Below are 17,592 nucleotides of genomic sequence, written 5' to 3'. Positions count from 1 at the left end.
ATATCTCATGAGAACAGATAGAAAAGAGAGGCTACTTAAGAGAGTAGTACAGAGAGAGGAAGGAAGCAGTTTTACGGGGAAAGTTTTACAGAGACAGGCTGAAGAGAGAGCAAGCAAGACACAGGTGAAGAAGACAGCATGAGCCAGAGAATAAGTAGGAGCCAGAAGATTAGAAAAAATTGCAAGAGTCCATTTAAGGCCAAACAGAGCAATTCAGAGAGAAGCTGAGAGAAGCCAGATTGAACCAGTCAGCTTGGAGAGGAGTTTGAGCCAGAACACCTGAGTTGACCCAGCCAGCCAGAGATCAGAAAGAACTAGAAAGGGCGAGCTATTCATGAGTAATTCTCAGAGGCTGAAACATTCTAGGCCTACATTAGATTGTACAGAGGCTAGAAGCTTCTAGCACTAGGCCTAGGTTAACAGAGGCAGTAACCCTTGGAGAAGACAATTACATCAGACGAATAAAAGGTACTCTTGCAGCTGGTATTCCCACAGCAGTGTGTAGTGGTTCTCTTTTGTCCACATATTGATCAGCAGTTTCCATGATTTGTTTTCTTTGTTATCACTTTTTTTTTGTGATTTGTTATCACTCAGACTGAAGTAAGATGGACTCTCAATATGTTTTTACTTGCATTTCTCTGGTGGCTTTTTTATATTTATTGGTCAATTCGCAGTTCAGCTTTTGAAAACTTTTTATTCATTAGCTTATTTGTTGGTTAAGCTGTTTGCTTTCTTATTGTTTAGTTCTTTGAGGGTTTTTTTTTCTTGGTATATTCTAGATATTACTCCTCTGGCAGATATGCAGCTTGCAATGATTTTCTCTTGTTCTATAGACCATCCCTTCACTTTTCTGTTTAGAAAAGTTTCTTTTTCTATGTAGAAGCATCTGAATTTCAGAGGTCACACCTGGCAATTGCTGGTCCTATTTCCTGAGCAACTGAAGTAATACCTTGCCTGAGAGAAATCCCTTGCCTCTGACTAGAGTTTCAGGCCTGGTGTTAAGGTCTTTCATCAATTTGAGCCTGGCTTGTCTCAATGAGGTAAGACCACTGAAGTAAGAAAGAATTCAAAAGCAAAAGCTTCCAATGGCATTCTCTCTTCAAGATGACCAAACTATGGGATAGCACTGACGAAGAGACAGATGTCTGCCTCTATCCCCTATGCAAGAAGGAGCCATAGTCTTTTGTGGTTAAGAGCATCAGTCATTTTTGCTGGAATGAGTTAAGGCCTAGCAATTTCCCACCAGTCATATCTATCTATCTATCTATCTATCTATCTATCTATCTATCTATCTCCATCCATCTATCTATGTATCTATCTATGTATCTATCTATGTATCTATGTATCTATCTATCTATCTATCTATCTATCTATCTATCTATCTATCTATCATCTATCTATCCAACTATCATCTATCTTTGTATCTATCAATCTATCATCTATCTATCATCTATCTACCTATCTATCTATGTATCTATCTATGTATCATCTATCTATTTATCTATGTATCTATCCATCTGCCTGCCTGCCTGTCTGTCTGTCTATGTATGTATCTATGGAAGGCAATTCTGAAGCTAAGCCCTTGTTCCCCAACTGGTTTGTGGTCAATCAATAAAGATGCTAGGGGTTAATTGCTGGGTTGAAGGAAAGAAGTGGGACTTCCGGGTACCTCTCTACCCATCTTCTTGAGACAGGGCCTCATATAGTCCAAGCTGGCCTTGAGGTTGCTATAGCTAAAACTGGCCTTGGATTTCTGATCCTCCTGTTTCTTCTTCCTAACTTAGGGATTTCAGGCACCACACCCAGCTTTTGAGAATGAAATTTTAATTTTGTGTGTGTGTGTGTGTGTGTGTGTGTGTGTGTGTGTGTGTGTGTGTGTGTGTTTGGAGGTCAGGAGACTTTCAGAAATCAAGTCTTCCTTCTACCATGTAGTTCTCAGAGATCAAATTCAGGTGCCATGATTGGTGGCAAGTACTTTTACCCAGTGACTCATCTCACCAGACCCAAACTGGGATTTTTAAAATAAATTTCTTCCTCATATTTTCAATGTATCTTTCCCTTGTCCCCAGGAGGACTCTATTCTATCTCAAGTAAACCAAAATAATAGTTTCATGCTGTGTTATTTGATTTCATTAGGTGTAAGGATATTTTTCTGCCAATTTAATTGCTTTTAAATTACTAAGTAACTATAAAACAGAAACTCTAAAACAGGGGACCCACAGAATTGAAATTTCTCCAGGAATTCTATGTTGGGATATTAAATCACAGTTTAACTGACAGGGGCATATTTCCTCAGTTGGGTTCAGCGTTTTCTTTTCTTTTTTTTTTTTTTTTCTTTTTTTTTTTTCGGAGCTGGGGACCAAACCCAGGGCCTTGCGCTTGCTAGGCAAGCGCCCTACCCCTGAGCCAAATCCCCAACCCGGTTCAGTGTTTTCTATAAAACTGTGATACTGTCGTGGGAAAGCCAGCAGGAAACAAAACCATATGCTTTTCTCACTCGGACTTGGACCATCCATTTTTCTCTGCCAGTTTCTGATTCCTAATTTCTCTGAATGTAAGAAACTGAGGAGGCAAGTTCAAGAACAGAAGCCTGGTAACAACTATAGTGGTCTGCCGTCTTCGAGGAGAAGGGCTCAAGGTTGTTTATTTTATTCTTCATATTTCTCTATTCTTTCATAAAAATGTATCTCTGACACACACCACTGAACCTAATACTGTGCTTTCGATGTCAACCAGTCCAAGTGATGGGATGTTTTCACTGAGCGCCAACCTTTGCTACACACACACACACACACACACACACACACACACACACACACAGAGAGAGAGAGAGAGAGAGAGAGAGAGAGAGAGAGAGAGAATGAAACTTTGAGTGTCTTAAAGATTTGTAAAAGGATCAGGAAGAACAGAAAGTCAGGAGTTTAAAGTGTCATGGGTGGGAAAATGCACTGAGCTATGTTGTTGGCTGGGAATGCCCCTCCAAGGACGCATAAACCATAAAACTATCGCCACTATTTTTAACCGCAGACCAGAACTAAAGGGTGAATTCTTATTGCAGAAGACACTATTAACCGCAGAACGTACTCTAGCTGCAGGACATGAAAAGTTCAGGCTGGAACCATGCTACAAGCTCCATTCTTGCTGACTGGATTTGTAATGCTGAAAGGCATCACATAGCCTTCTGGGAAGAGCTATGTGGTAGTTTGAATGAAACTGGCCCCTGTAAACCTATAGGGAGTGGCGCTATTAGGAGGTGTGGCCTTGTTGGAGTAGAAGTGGCCTTGTTGGAGGACGACTCTGTCACTGGGGGTGGGCTTGGGGGTTTATGGTGCTCAAGCCAGGCCCAGTGGCTCACTCTCTTTTCCCGTTGCCCGAAGATCCAGATGTAGAACTTTAAGCTACTTCTCCAGCACCATGTCTGTCACCATGATGATGACGGTGGACTAAACCTCTGAACTGTAAGCCAGACCCAATTAAATGGTTTCCTTTATAAGAGTTGCTGTGGTCATGGTGTCTGTTCACAGCAATAAAAGCTAAGTTTTTACTAGTTTGACTAAGACAGACTAGCGCCACAATCCTACCCACGTGCCAGGCAGGATGTGCTCACTGGGTGAACAGTGGTACAACTCTTCTGATTTAACCAACTGCTTTTGGATTGAATTTAAAATCTATACTCCAGGAAATAACCCGTGACTGATACTATAATACAAATGTCAGGGAAGATCACAGTGTTCATGGAAGCATTGAAGTACCACCTGATACCAGAGGAATGAGGATCCCCTCTTGGGACTCCTAGTTTCATTAATAAAAGAAATTAAGAACTGCCTCAGAAAGAAGCTCAAAGGCAATTTTTATTAAAGAAAGAAACAAACAAAAGAAAAAAACTTGAAGAACAGGGCAGCTGTAAATCCACAGTTTCACAAGAGAGATGAAGAACAGGAAGAGGAGAGAGCATGCGGTTGGAAGTAAGCCACCACGATGGTCAACCACAATGCGGGCAGAAAGGCTTCTGAGGAAGAGTACAAAAGCCAGAGAAAGCTTCCCTGGGCTCTGGCCAGCATCTGAAAGGGACAGAAAACAAGGAAATGGAAAAGCCGTGATTTTCTGAGTGATTCAGAAAAGCAGGCAGGCTTAACTGGCTGCAAGGCTGCCGCTCCATTAACAACCACATTGTGCATGTTGTTTGGGGGAAACCAAGTACCTTTCTTTTAGCTTGACTCCAGGGGAATCAGTCTTTCTGAGGGTGGGCTCTTGACCAGGTGATTAACCTACCCACCGGATTAACTCTTTAGGGAGAAGACAGGACATGACTCTCCCTGAAGTAGATTCATTCTTTTGAGCAGAAGGAAATGGTTTTCCGTTGATGGGCCTCCAACAATAAGTCCCATTGGGGAAGTGGCTGCTAGTCATTTGTTATACAGACATGAACTCTGTGCCTTTTAAATTGTTTTCAAAACATTTATGCTTGTGCCTATAGATTGTTACTGCTGTCATCCTCAGTTGATCATGGCAGAGAACCACTCCCCCAGGGGAAAATATACTACAAAGACTCATAACTGCTCAAGATCCTAAGAATAAGTGACTATTGCTCTGGCATAATGGCCCAGTACTCAGCCATGAATGGAATAATCAGGCATCTATATCAATACTTCCTAGACTCAAGGAATATTGCAGACAAAAAGCATAGAGAATATAAGAGCCAAGAGAAGGATAGTGTTGTATAGGTATTCCATCTGAACTGACACATTCCCAACCATGACACATCCTCCTCCCTTTAGGGAGGAGAGAAAGTCATATAGCTTACAAGGTCCAGAAAGTTCCTGTAACTTACATGACTCACAGGGTCCTTCCCCCAAAGTTATAAAAGCCCTAAGCAATTGCTGAGGAAATAAAAAAGTCTCACCCATCAGTGCACTGCCTATGAGCTGTGTAGGGAGTGTCAGGGATGCAGCTTTTGTGAGTTGTCACTCATTCTGGGGTGGGCTTTTGGTGGGTCTATACTCCTGAAATTTCACCTACACTACTGTAAATAACCATAGTGAACATACTATCCCATTAAGCTGAACTTCGGTATAGTAATTCTTCTTCAGTCTATTGATGGGGAACTATCTGAGATGAGCAGACATTCGTTCACACCTTCTCAGAAGTCTTGCAACAAGGAGTTTCAGTTTTCCTTTCCAGGAACTTCCCCAGGATCCCTGAACATCCATCTTCACAGGGCAGCTAGCTTTGTACTGAGCAAGTGATCAGAGAAGGTAGAAGCTACAGGTACAGTTTATTATCTGCCCTCAAACATTACTGTCTTTTCTATGTTGTTATATCCCATCATCTAGGATCATATCTGATTCTTTATGTCTGAGTCACCAAAGCTGTCATAAGGAATAATCATTTTAGAACTGGTTACTCAGCTCAGCATTTTAAAAATTAAAAATGACTTGAAACACAAATGCAAATATTTGTAAGAGTAAATTTTTAAGCTGAGCATGGTGTCATATACCTTTAATTTCAGCACTTAGGAAGCAGAGGGAACCAGATCTCTATGAATCTGAGGTCTACATACCAATTTCTAAGCCAACTGGGATACACAGTGAGACTTTGTCTGGAAAAAAAAAAAGGCCCAGGTGGGGTTGCTGGTGTATGCCTTTAATCCCAACACCCCACAGGCGTAGCTGGTGAATTTCTGTGAGTTCAAGGCCAGCCTGGTCTATAGACCAAGTTCTAGGACAGCCAAGAGAAACCCTGTGTCAAAAAACAAAAACAAAACAAAGGTGAATTATTATTGTTATTCATTTAAATAGAAAACTTGCTTGACTCAATTGTAGAAAAAAATAAGTCTACTTCTACAAACCTACAAAGTATCACTTGCTTAAGCAAATAACATTTATAATCAACCACACAACTAAGATAGCCAGAGTATCTTATGTGACATAACCTTAAGGACCACCATCATGTATGTAATCTGTTCCTAACTGGGATGTCAGTGTGTGGTCATCTATCCTTCCTCTGACTGACTTTGAGTCTTAGAATACATTTGCCATCAGGTTTCAATGTTCTGAAAGCTTCTTGGTGCAGAATCCAGAGATCTGTAGAAAAAAGCATTACAGACTACAGAATGTTGCTTCTGTGTGTTTGCTTCTTTACATGAAGCAAGACTGATGTTCAGTTATGGGGAGGAACTCAGCTTTAGGAAGTCTTGGACTTTAATTCACTTTGTACACAAACTGCTAAAGCACCAGGCATAGATTTTACTCTTCCCAACTTCACTTGGCCAATTTAAAGCTAACACGTATTGACTTCACCTATAAACGATTATAGCTTGGTGCATCTGTGTTGGGCAAGGTGCCAGAGAAAATGCTTGCCTTTGCTTACAGTGACAACATTCTTGTCATCATCAACACCCGCTTCTGGATCTTAGCACCACCATACCCCGCTCTTAAACCCATCCCCCACTCTCTCACATTTCACATTACTTGGCTGAGCCCAACCTCTACCTTTTACTTTCCTGTTTCCCTTCTCCCAAGAGCAAGATTTCGAAGACTCTAGCTCACACTCAGGCAAGAGGCCTCTTCAAACCCTATAACTCTGCTATTCTCTCAGTTCTCTAAAAATGCAATACCCCTGTAACTTCTGTACTTAACTTTCAGGTACACAACCTATAAACTCATTTCAAAAACCGAATTGTCTTTGAATAGAAGAGACTTTTCCAAAAGCTGCTGAAGATAATATGTAAGGAAGAGAGTGCATTTGGTCACTACGAGGAACCATCCCTGAAAGCATCAGGCATTAACAAGTCTCATAGCCCAAGATTGTCTCAAACTCCCTATGTAGCTAAGCTGTCCTTAGACTTCTGATTCTCCTGCCTTCGCCTTCTAAGCGTTGAGATTACAAATGTGTGTCACCATGCCAGTGGGGGTGAAAAACATGTGAACGGTGTTTTATGATGTTTAGCATCACAATATATGTTTAGCTTTAAAATGAACGTATTACCAAAAGAATACCATCTCTTCCGTCTTTTTAACTTTTTTTTTATTTTCTAAAATACTTTTTATAACTATAGGCATATTTGTCTGCATACATTTTTATGATCCTGTGCTTGCCTGGTGTCCATGGATGCTCGAAGAGTCTGGGATCCCCTGGGACTGGAGCTACGTGTTTGGGAGTCACTATGTGGGTAACAGGAATTTAGCCCAGGCATTCTGGAAGAACAGCAGTGTTGCCATCTCCTGAGACATTGATGAACCAGCCTGCCTCCATTTTAGCAACCTTGTCTTTGTTTCAAAAGTTGTTAGGAGCATCTTGCAACCCTACCTTTGTTTCAAACGGGTCTTATAGCCATGAGTTGTTATGACCACCTTGTGTTCTGCCTCTACAATCCCATCCATTTGCCTGCCAAGTCTCCTGTTTGGAAGCCCCTATCCCCGACCTATACAAGCCTTTGTCTTATACATGTCCAAGGCTGACATCTTGAACCCTGCCTTAAAGGGAGACATTTACATGAATTAAAAAACGTGCTTCAGGGGTTGGGGATTTGGCTCAGTGGTAGAGCGCTTGCCTAACAAGTGCAAGACCCTGGGTTCGGTCCTCAGCTCCGGAAAAAAAAGAAAGAAAGAAAAAAAAAAGTGCCTCAATGAATTGCCTACTTTTTAAAAATTTTGGCCGTGATGATTTATTTGGGCTGGTGATATTTCTCAAGTCTTTGTGATTAATACGATTTCTCCAATCTCTTATTTTATTTTATAAAGATTTGTTTTATTGTTGGGCCACCTTTAATCCCAGCACTCCCAAAACTCAGGAGGCAGAAGCAGGCAGATCTCTGAGTTAGAGGCCAGCCTGGTCTAAGAGTTGTCAGACAGCCAGAGCTACTTAGAGAAACCCTGTATCAAAACAAACAAACAGAAAATGTTATTTTATTTTTTATTATGTCTATATGTGGACGGGGATTGTTGTGTTCGTATAAGAGTGCAGATGCTCTCAAAGTTCAGAAGACGGTGTCAGATACCCTGGGGTGGGAGGTTTGGGAGATTATGAACAACCTTGTGTGAGTACTAGAAACTGAACTGCACTCTTCTGGAAGAGAAGTTAACGCAATCCTAACCACCAATGACAGGGGTTTTTTGCTTGGTTTTGTTTTGTTTTTTCACTTAGTGAATTAATTTTATTTTTTCTTTCATTCTTTTTTTTTTCTTTTTTTTTTTTTTTTCCGGAGCTGGGGACTGAACCCAGGGCCTTGTGCTTGCTAGGCAAGTGCTCTACCACTGAGCTAAATCCCCAACCCCTTTTCTTTCTTTTTTTATTGGATATTTTTTTATTTACATTTCAAATGTTATTCCCTTTCCTGGTTTCCAGGACATAAGCCCTCTATCCTACCCTCCTCCCCTTCTTCTATACAGGTGTTCCCTTCCCCATCTGCCCCCACCCCCCACATTCCCCTATACTGAGGGTCCAACCTTGGCAAGACCAAGGGCTTCTCCTCCCATTGGTGCCCAACATGGCCATCCTCTGCTACATATGCAGTTGGAGCCATGGGTATGTCCATGTGTAGTCTTTGGGTAGTGGTTTAGTCCCTAGGAGCTCTGGTTGGTTGGCATTGTTGTTCTTATGGGGTTGCAAGCCCCTGTAGCTCCTTCCATCCTTTCTCTAACTCCTCCAATGGGGTCGGGGGTGGGGAGGGGGGTCCATTCTCGATTTAATGGTTTGCTGCTAGCATTCGCCTCTGTATTTGACATGCTCTGGCTGAATAACAGGGTTTTGAAGTGAAAGAGTATCTTAGCAATTGGGGACAATGAAAGCCACAAAAATCACACAACACAACAGGCCTCATGCAAGAGATTATTGGTGATAGGGGATGAAAAATGGCTGCCTCTGGGTGTGAATGGAGACAGTGGCAGACAGGGTCGTGATGGCAATGTTAATTCGGGGTGGGGAAAGGGGTATGGAGCACATGCATGGGAAAATAGGGCCACCAAAGTGGAAACTTGAGGGTTCTTTGGAGAGTCAATTGTGTCGGATGGTGTTCGGCTGCTCCCGCTGGTCTCTCCTGCTGATTAGTGTTTGCTATCCTGACTCTACCGAACTGGACTGCTGATGGATCCTCGAAGTGTGTGTGAGTGGATAGCCGCTAACTGCTGCTCACCTGAGAACTGAACCGCTGACTTCCAGACAGCACAGAGTCGCTTTCTAAACGGGTTCACTCTCGGTCCCTCCCCTCCCTCCATCCTTTCTCTTCCCCTACCTCTGATGGGTGGCAGGCCACAAGGGAGGTTAAAGCATTTAAGAGCCACCACTAAAAGTGGGCTTTGAAAATTTAAAGTTACAGGCCACAGTGGTAATAATGGTGGAAACCTATCTCATTGGCTGTTAATGATGATAGCCCTTTAGCTCTGAGTGGTTGAAGGCCAGGTGGGGGATGGGGAAGCACCTGGTTCGGGAATGCCGGGAATGCCGGTAGTCTTTAGTTGACTAACAGCTAAGTCCTCTCTCACCCACCCCCAATATGCTATTTTTTTAATGAGACACAGCCTTACTTTGTAGCCCAGGTTGCCCTCGAACTCTTGGTAATCCCCTTGCCTCAGCCTCCTGAGTGCTGGGATTACAAATATACATTAAAACCTTGCTAAAATATACCTTGCTAGAATTGTTTCTTTTGAGTATTTTGAACCTCCTTCTGGTAACACCTTCGAGATATATTCAAGGTATATTCACAAAATCTTAACCGAGAAACTCAGGGTGTTATACATATATACAGCCCACGCACATTTCTATGCTCACGTGTTGTTTTAAGATTCCCACATGCCATGGTTGAGAGGGTTTGGAAAACAAACAAACAAAAAAAGCACAACTATTACCACGCAGGAGTAGGAGGCTGTGGGTTGGCTCAGATTTAGTCACCCTCTGTGAACAATGACATCTCTGCTCACTTCCTTGTGAGACAACATGTTTGCCCTGAGTAAATTCAGTTCATGACCCCACACCACAAACCAGCTGTAGAGGCAGACGACAGTGAAGCTGGATCCCTGACCTCATGTCTTAACAGCAATAAGCACGAAGCAAAACAAAGACGAAAACCCCACACACCTTCAAGCTCTGTCCTCAGTGTATGAATAGACTATACATCACTGGACAAAAACGCAAACTCCAAGACAAGACATTTTTGTTTGTGGGTTGTTTGTTTGTTGAGGCAGAATCCTGGACCAAATATGAACTCAGTACATAGCTGAGAATGGCTTTGAACTTCTGCTCCTTGTGCCTCTACCTCTCAAATTCTGGTACTATAGGAATGCAGCTATAATCCCTGGTTTTATGTAGTGCGGGAAGACTGAACCCAAGCATTAGGGTATACTGTACAAGCACCTTGCCTTAGCTACATTCTCAGCCCAAAGATTCCATTATAATGACAAGGACATCCACTCGAGTTTGCCACAAAAAAGCACAGGGGTCCCAGATGAAGCAGTAACATCTTCCCAATTGGTATCTTAAAATATGCTGTGAGCTGGGTGAGCGGTCAGACAGCAGAGAAGGATTGATCACATGCCCAGCAGCTTGGGCAATGTAGTGAGAGGCCATCCCGAAATAACAAAGCACCTAGGTTCTCCTTGCTCAGTTCTTTGAACAATCGATTTGATTTGGTTTTTGATAGCAGAGGCAGGGTTTAGCGTCTTCTACAGGGCTGTGATGCTGGGAGGACCCTGGGGTAGAGTCTAAGACTTGTTAACAACATGAATTCTCAGCTTTCTGCTAGGAATTGACACAGGGTGCTTCCCTGTCCCTTTCTCTTAGAAAGTCCCTTCCCTGTGGAGCCCTGAATTCCTTCAGCTCCCCTTAATAATACAGAGTACTGGTGTTCTAGAGGCCGGGACAATCAGCTGTCCAGGACCTCTCCAAAGCCATGTGTGTTATAGTATCAGGCTTGAGATCCGAACATTCACGGAGACCACAACGTGCAGGGCAAGAATTTTAATGCACACCCAAGCAATGTTCACTCCTCAGGGTGAGGAGGGAACAAGTGACCCCTAGCCACACCAGGCCACACCAGGCCACACCAAAGAGTCTTACAGAGCTCTGTGGTGACCTTTGAAAGCATGTATAGTGTAACAAAGGAGGGACTTTTGCGTGAGTGTTTAAAAGCCCCATTTTTCAAGTCAAGTCGACCTGGTTCTCAGGAGGTATTTGTGGTCTGTTGGTTTGGAAAACTGCACAATAGGAACATAAATCTTATTTAACCTGAGAAATATAAGTAAAAATACCAAGACTTTGGAAACAATTCTGGAAGCTGAGCCCTGGGGAGAATAGAGGCCCTGTTATTCTTTAACCCCTATTAAAATTAACAGTGAACACGGAAATGGGGGAGGCAGCTTTTAACAAGCTGTCAGACTTAGTGGCAAGTACATAAAAAGTAATTTCTTACATTGTCATTTAGAGAAATGTTGTGGTAGATATAGCTGTCTGGATAGCAATAGCCGCATGTGATGAACCAGCCTGTCTCCCTCTTAGGCTTAAACACTATCTTATAGTAAATATGCACTGGGTTTATTTCTGTTTGTAATCAAACCTATTTGTTTCTCAAGGATTGGGCTATTCCCCATCTGTAACCTTAACTACAAATGGCTCTGTACTGCCTGTTCCAGGAATAGCATATAAATATTAATAGTTGTTTAAAATAACTTCGGAAAGTTATTTTTTTTTCTTTTTTTGGAGCTGAGGACCGAACCCAGGGCTTTGCGCTTGCTAGGCAAGCGCTCTACCACTGAGCTAAATCCCCAACCCCCGGAAAGTTATTTATAACCACCTTGTAATCCTACCTTTGTTTCAAAAGGTTATATGACCACCTGTGACTACCTTGTTACAACTGTGCCCACCTTACAACTATGACTTTGTTTCAAGAAATCATTAGGACTCATTTATTTGCTTTGTTCCTGTAACCCTGACTATTGTGCCCACCAATTTCTCCATTTGGAAACTCCCTACCCCTAAACTATAAAAGCCTTGTCTTCTACACATCCAAGGCTGATCTCTGGAACCTTGCCTTGGGGGAGGCAGCCTGTGTACATGAATAAAAAAGCCTGCTTTAATTAATTGGGACAGGCTGGAGACATGGCTCAGTGGTTAAGAGCACTGACTGCTCTTCCAGAGGTCCTGAGTTCAATTCGCAGCAACCACATGGTGGCTCACAACCATCTGTAATGAGATCTGATGCCCTCTTCTGGTGTGTCTGAAGACAGCTACAGTGTACTCATATAAGTAAAATAAATAAATCTTTAATTAATTGGGACATGATGTGACTTGGGTCAGTGGTCTTTCTCCTCCCATCTTTGGGATTAACACATGCTCTACTGCATTTCCATGGTCTCTGCTCACAGTCACAAGTTAAGGTTCCCTGACCCTTCTACATTTCTTTTTCATTGTAGCCATACTAGAAACTGTCTCAAACAACCTCTAAACAAAGGAGGATAAACATAAAATATATAACAATCCTGTCAAGTCAAGCATGGTGGTACAGGCCTTTGATTCTAGCACGGGAGAGGCAAAGGCAGGTGGATCTTGGTGAATTTGAAGCCAGTGTGGTATACATAATGAGTTTCAGGCGGGCTAGGGCTATATAGTAAGACCCTGTTTCGAATAAAATAAATAAGAAACAAACAGAGATATTGTGGTGGTTTGGATGAGAAGCGTTCCTGCAGGCTGGTGTGTTTGGACACTTGGTTCTCAGTGGGTGATTAGGGGTTGTGGAATCTTTAGGAGACAGAGCTTTAAAGGAGGAAGTGAGTCACTGAGGCCAGACTTTGTGGGATTATAGCCTCACCCACTTCACATTCTCTCTGCTTCCGGTGTATGGTGAGCGTGATCAGTGCTGGTTCCTGTCCTGCCCCATGCCATGCCTTCCCACCTGTTATTGACTCTATCCCTTGGGAATCCTAGGCTAAAGTTAAGCCCTTTCTTCCTAAAGTTGCTTTCGGTTATGGTATTTTGTCACAGCAGCAGAAAAGTAACTAATACAGTTTCTCCCCCTTTTCAATGTTCCTGTAATGCAATGTTAGTCAACAATCATTAATGTCCCTATCAGTGGACCCTGCTCCCTACTCATGTTAGAACCCCCCACATTCTGCAACCAGGTGCTCCCCACCCCCACCTCACCTTCAGTCATCAGCACCAAAGGCCAGTGTGATACATCTTTACTAAAGACATTGCGATATGTCTTCCAGGTCATGTACTTTTCTTATGCACATGCTTCATGTTCACCCGTATAAAGTCCATGTTCTTTCTTTCATTCCCCTCTCAGAGGCAGCCTTTTGATTCCCCGCTTCCCCAATAATTCTCTTGCAAGAGGTCTGTTGTGATTTTTGAGGCATTCCTTGGCCCCCCTGATGGCCAAGATACCAAGATCATTACATTGGTACCATGATGTAGATAGACTCTCCTGGTGCCAGTGCTTCCCCTCCGGGTCTGAACAACCCAGAGAGCCTACCCACAATAGACCCATCTTCCAGCCCACTGATTGCTTGGCCTTCCATCCATCACCAGCAGTGATCCTTCTCGGTCAGTGTAAAAGCTTCCCCGAGTCTCTGGTGCTCTTGGAGGCACAGGTACCCACCTCACTCGCAACTCTTTCCATTGAGTGAGGCTTCACTTTTGAGTTCACTGGCTCAATAGCTGACATACCGGGCACTGAGTCTTCTCATGATGAGCTGATGAACAGCTTGTGTCTTTCTCCATTGGCCCTCTTGAAAGCTGGGGATGCCCTAAACTACAGGCTTAGACTCTTCCTCTCTTCCTCATCCAGGGGAACTCATCCACACTTTCTGGCTCCCCTTGGGATGCATTTTAGAAAACCTCCAGCTTTTCTACCTGGCATCCAACCTGAAGGGCTGCAAATGTATTCAAGTTTGCACTCAGATCTGACCTCAATATCCCTTAGATAGTCCACATGTGGCACCTAAGATCCCGGCCTTATTCTGGACCTTTACAAGTTCTGCAAGGGACGTGGGGTGAGGAGAGGGTCTCTGTTTCTCTTTTCTCTGCTCCAAGCTGTTTGGTTTTGTCTGGTCTCCCCCTACACCCTGTAAATTTGTTATCTTTAAGTTACAGTTGATGGATGTGTACGTTTGTTGGGAAGTGGGAGCTGGGAGCTGGACCTAGCAGGAGAGGCAGAAAGCAAAGGAGCAGGCCAAGCCCAGGGCACACATCCTTCACTGACTGATGATGCATCTCTCTGCTCCTCCATGCAGTGTCCTCTCCTGAGTTACATACAGAGCATTTGTTTCTGGGGGCTTCTGCCGCCCACAGAATTTTTTTTTAAAGCCTTCACTTTTTTATTCTTTGTGCACAAAGACCAGCGTGATTCGTTTCACTGGGTAGACAGTCAAATAAGCCATTCAGGTTGCTTAGTCCAACTTAGTGAAGCCCATGTCCTTCGTGTACTGACAGAAGCCCTGGCGGCACATGTTCAGCCATTATTTATGGCTCAGACCATGGCAATTAGAGCAGACGAGGCAAGAGCAAGAACCCTGGCCAGACTTCTGTGGGTGACTCCAGTAGAGCTGCTGGTGAGCCATATTGCCTTCAGATGCCCAATGAGAAAAGGGAATGCCCACAGAACTTAATTACAAATTCTAGAGTCCAGTTCTTCAGTTGCCACTTCTCTCTCCCTACTTTCTAACCACTGGTCCCTTGTTTCTCCATCTTCTGGTTTGCTATGCTCTCCGCATGGGCACCTACATGCTTCTCTGGCCTCTCTTGCTTCTTCATAGCTGTGATTTTGCTACTGTTATGACCTGTACTATAAATATCTGATAAGCAGGATGTCTAATATGCCGCCACTGTGACAGGGTCGTTTGACTCCCAAGGGGGTTGTTGGGACCCACAGGTTGAGAACCACCACTCTAAAGAAGCAGAGCTGATAGAATGCATCTATATATAGGTATAGAAAGGGGATTCACTAGAGTAGCTTACAGACTGTGGTCCAGCTAATCCCAACAATGGCTGTCTGCCGATGCAAATTCTAAGAATCTAGTAGCTGTTCAGTCCACAAGGCTGAGTATCTCAGTTGGTCTTCGGTATATACTAAAATCCTCAAGAAGTAACCTCTGATGCCAGTGAGGAAATGGACTGTCCAGCAAGAGTAAGGACGGTCAAGCAAAGAAAGAGCAAGCTTCCTTTTCCACGTCTCCTCCCACCTCAAAAGATACAGATTAAAAGTGGATCTTCCCATGTCACATGATTTAATTGATGAAAAAAGAAATCTCTCACAGGTGTACCCAGTCATGTGGGTTTTAATTAATTCCAGATGTAGTCAAGTTGACAACCAAGAACAGTCATCACAGTTACCCAAGACGATGTTTTCAGAATGATGCACCAATGTACCCAGATGCCTCCGTGTTTGTGCATGGAATGCAATGTCATGTGTTTGAATCATGAGCCCCAGAAAGCCATAAAGTTGTAAGTGCACGGCAACAATGCATTATAAAATGGAAGTAGTATATTATGTGATCAGGCCTGAGCAGGTCCTAAGGGTACAAACAACTTACTTAAACCTGTCCAAATGCCTGTGCTCCTTACTCATGTTACAAGACTTTCTATACACAAGCATGCATCTGTGACTTCATGGAAGACGCCCTATGATTGATAGAAGAGGAGAGTGCTAGGGCCTGGCTCACTGCTGGTTCTCCACTCTAGGCAGGAATGATCCAGAAGTGGGCAGTTGTGTTACAGCACCTTCCTGGGATGACCCTCAAAGGCTCTGGTAAAGGGAAATCATCCCAGTGAGCAGAATCCCAGGCAGTTCACATAGATATACATTTTGCTCAGTGTCTTAGTGAGGGTTTTACTGCAGTGAACAGACACCATGACCAAGGCAACTCTTTTAAAGACAACATTTAATTGGGGCTGGCTTACAGGCTCGGAGGTTCACTCCAGTATCATCAAGGTAGGAACATGGCAGCATCCAGGCAGGCATGGTGTAGGAGGAGCTGAGAGTTCTACATCTTCATCTGAAGGCTGCTAGCAGAATGTTGGCTTCCAGGAAGCTAGGATGAGGGTCTTAAAGCCCACACCCACAGTGATGCGCCTACTCCAACAAGGCCACACCTCCCAGTAGTGCCACTCCCTGGGCGGAGCATATACAAACCATCACCCTTGGTAAGAGGAAAATGGCCAGATGTATGGTTACATCTGTATTCATGGCTGTAGCCACTGGTTTGGCTAGATGACCAGGGACTTGGAAGGAGCATTGATGATAAAATTAGTGAACAGACATCTGTGGAAGAGGTATATGGATGGCTTTCTCTAAATGGGCAAAGGACAGGAAAATAGTTGTATCCCATGGGCGGTCATGCAACAAACACAGAACCCGGGATTTCACTGGTGAGAGCAAGCCTCCAGATGTGTCCCACCATTATGTTCTGCATCCAAACGACTAAGAAAAGCTCATCCCTGAGCCAGATAGTAGCAAGGTGCTGACAGGATGTAAGTCACCACTTTGCCACTTTGGCCACACAAAGAATTGTCTGGGAAGCTCTTTCAAAATCCTGGTGCCTGCCTCCAGCATGATTCATTCGGTCTGAACTGGGCCAAGGCATTAACAATGCATAAACTCTACAAAGACTAACTCTGTACCCACGCTACAAACAGCCGGTTTGCCTACGTCTATAATTGGGAAATCCAGTGATTTCACTGACAGAGGAAATAGCTTTTGTTTTCAGGTCTCTAAGTGGTATAACCAGTATGATGGTAGCCAGTGGTAGCTATGATTACCTGACAAACGCAAGATTGGAAAAACCATTAGGAAGCTACAGGTAGCAGCACATACTCATCATAATTTAAACATGAAATGTCTCCCATAGGTTTATGTGTTTGAACATTTGGTCTCCAGCTAATGGTACCTCTTACTAGGTTATAGAACTATTAGAAGATAAAGCTAATAGTTTTATCTATAGTTTGCTGGGCAGTGGTGGCACACACATTTGATCCCAGCACAGGGGACACAGAGGCAAGCAGATCTCTGTGAGTTCAAGGGCAGCCTGGTCTACACGGTGAGTCTCCAGTCACCAGTCAGGGCTATACAGTGAAACCCTGTCTGGGGTGTGGGTGTGGGTGGGGAAGGAACTTGCTGGAGAAAATATATCATGAGAAGATAGGGCCAGTATTTTTATAACCTGGCCCTGCTTCCTGACTACCTCACCTTCCTACAGACTTGCCTCTCCATAACGAATGACTGCTCTCCTCCAGGACTCTAAGCCAAAATAAATTCTTTATTTCCTAAGTTGACTTCTTAGGTTGTTCTGTCAGAGCAACAGAAAAGAAACAAGCACACCTGTCATTCACCTACTTGAGAAACTGAGGCAGAAGGACAGAGAGTTCAAAGGAAGTCTGGGCTATCTGGCAAGACCTGTGTCAAGAAGACAAGAGAAGAATCAGAGCTAAAAGGCAGTGAGGACACATATTCAGCAGAAGTAGATGAGAAGAGAAGAGGTTTGATTGGCTGTGTCCTAAGCAATGGGTTCTTAAAACGCTTGCACTGTGGGAGGAAGCAGACTAGTCAGAGGGTGGGTCTTTAAAGTGCCCGAGGCATCAAAGGCACAGGAATACCAGCTAAGGCCC

The 17,592-nt window shown here is 43.6% G+C and overlaps 1 pseudogene; it reads right to left on the bottom strand.

Moving 5' to 3' along the window:
- Positions 1-14,378: 14,378 nt before the first annotated feature.
- On the bottom strand, positions 14,379-14,549 carry LOC116888134 (annotated as a pseudogene).
- Between the last annotated feature and the right edge of the window lie 3,043 nt (positions 14,550-17,592).

Source organism: Rattus rattus, chromosome 1 (assembly GCF_011064425.1).
Source record: "Rattus rattus isolate New Zealand chromosome 1, Rrattus_CSIRO_v1, whole genome shotgun sequence".
In the NCBI taxonomy this organism is placed as follows: domain Eukaryota; kingdom Metazoa; phylum Chordata; class Mammalia; order Rodentia; family Muridae; genus Rattus; species Rattus rattus.
The sequence above is the reverse complement of the archived record's forward strand: the minus strand, read 5'-3'. Positions and strand labels throughout refer to the sequence as shown.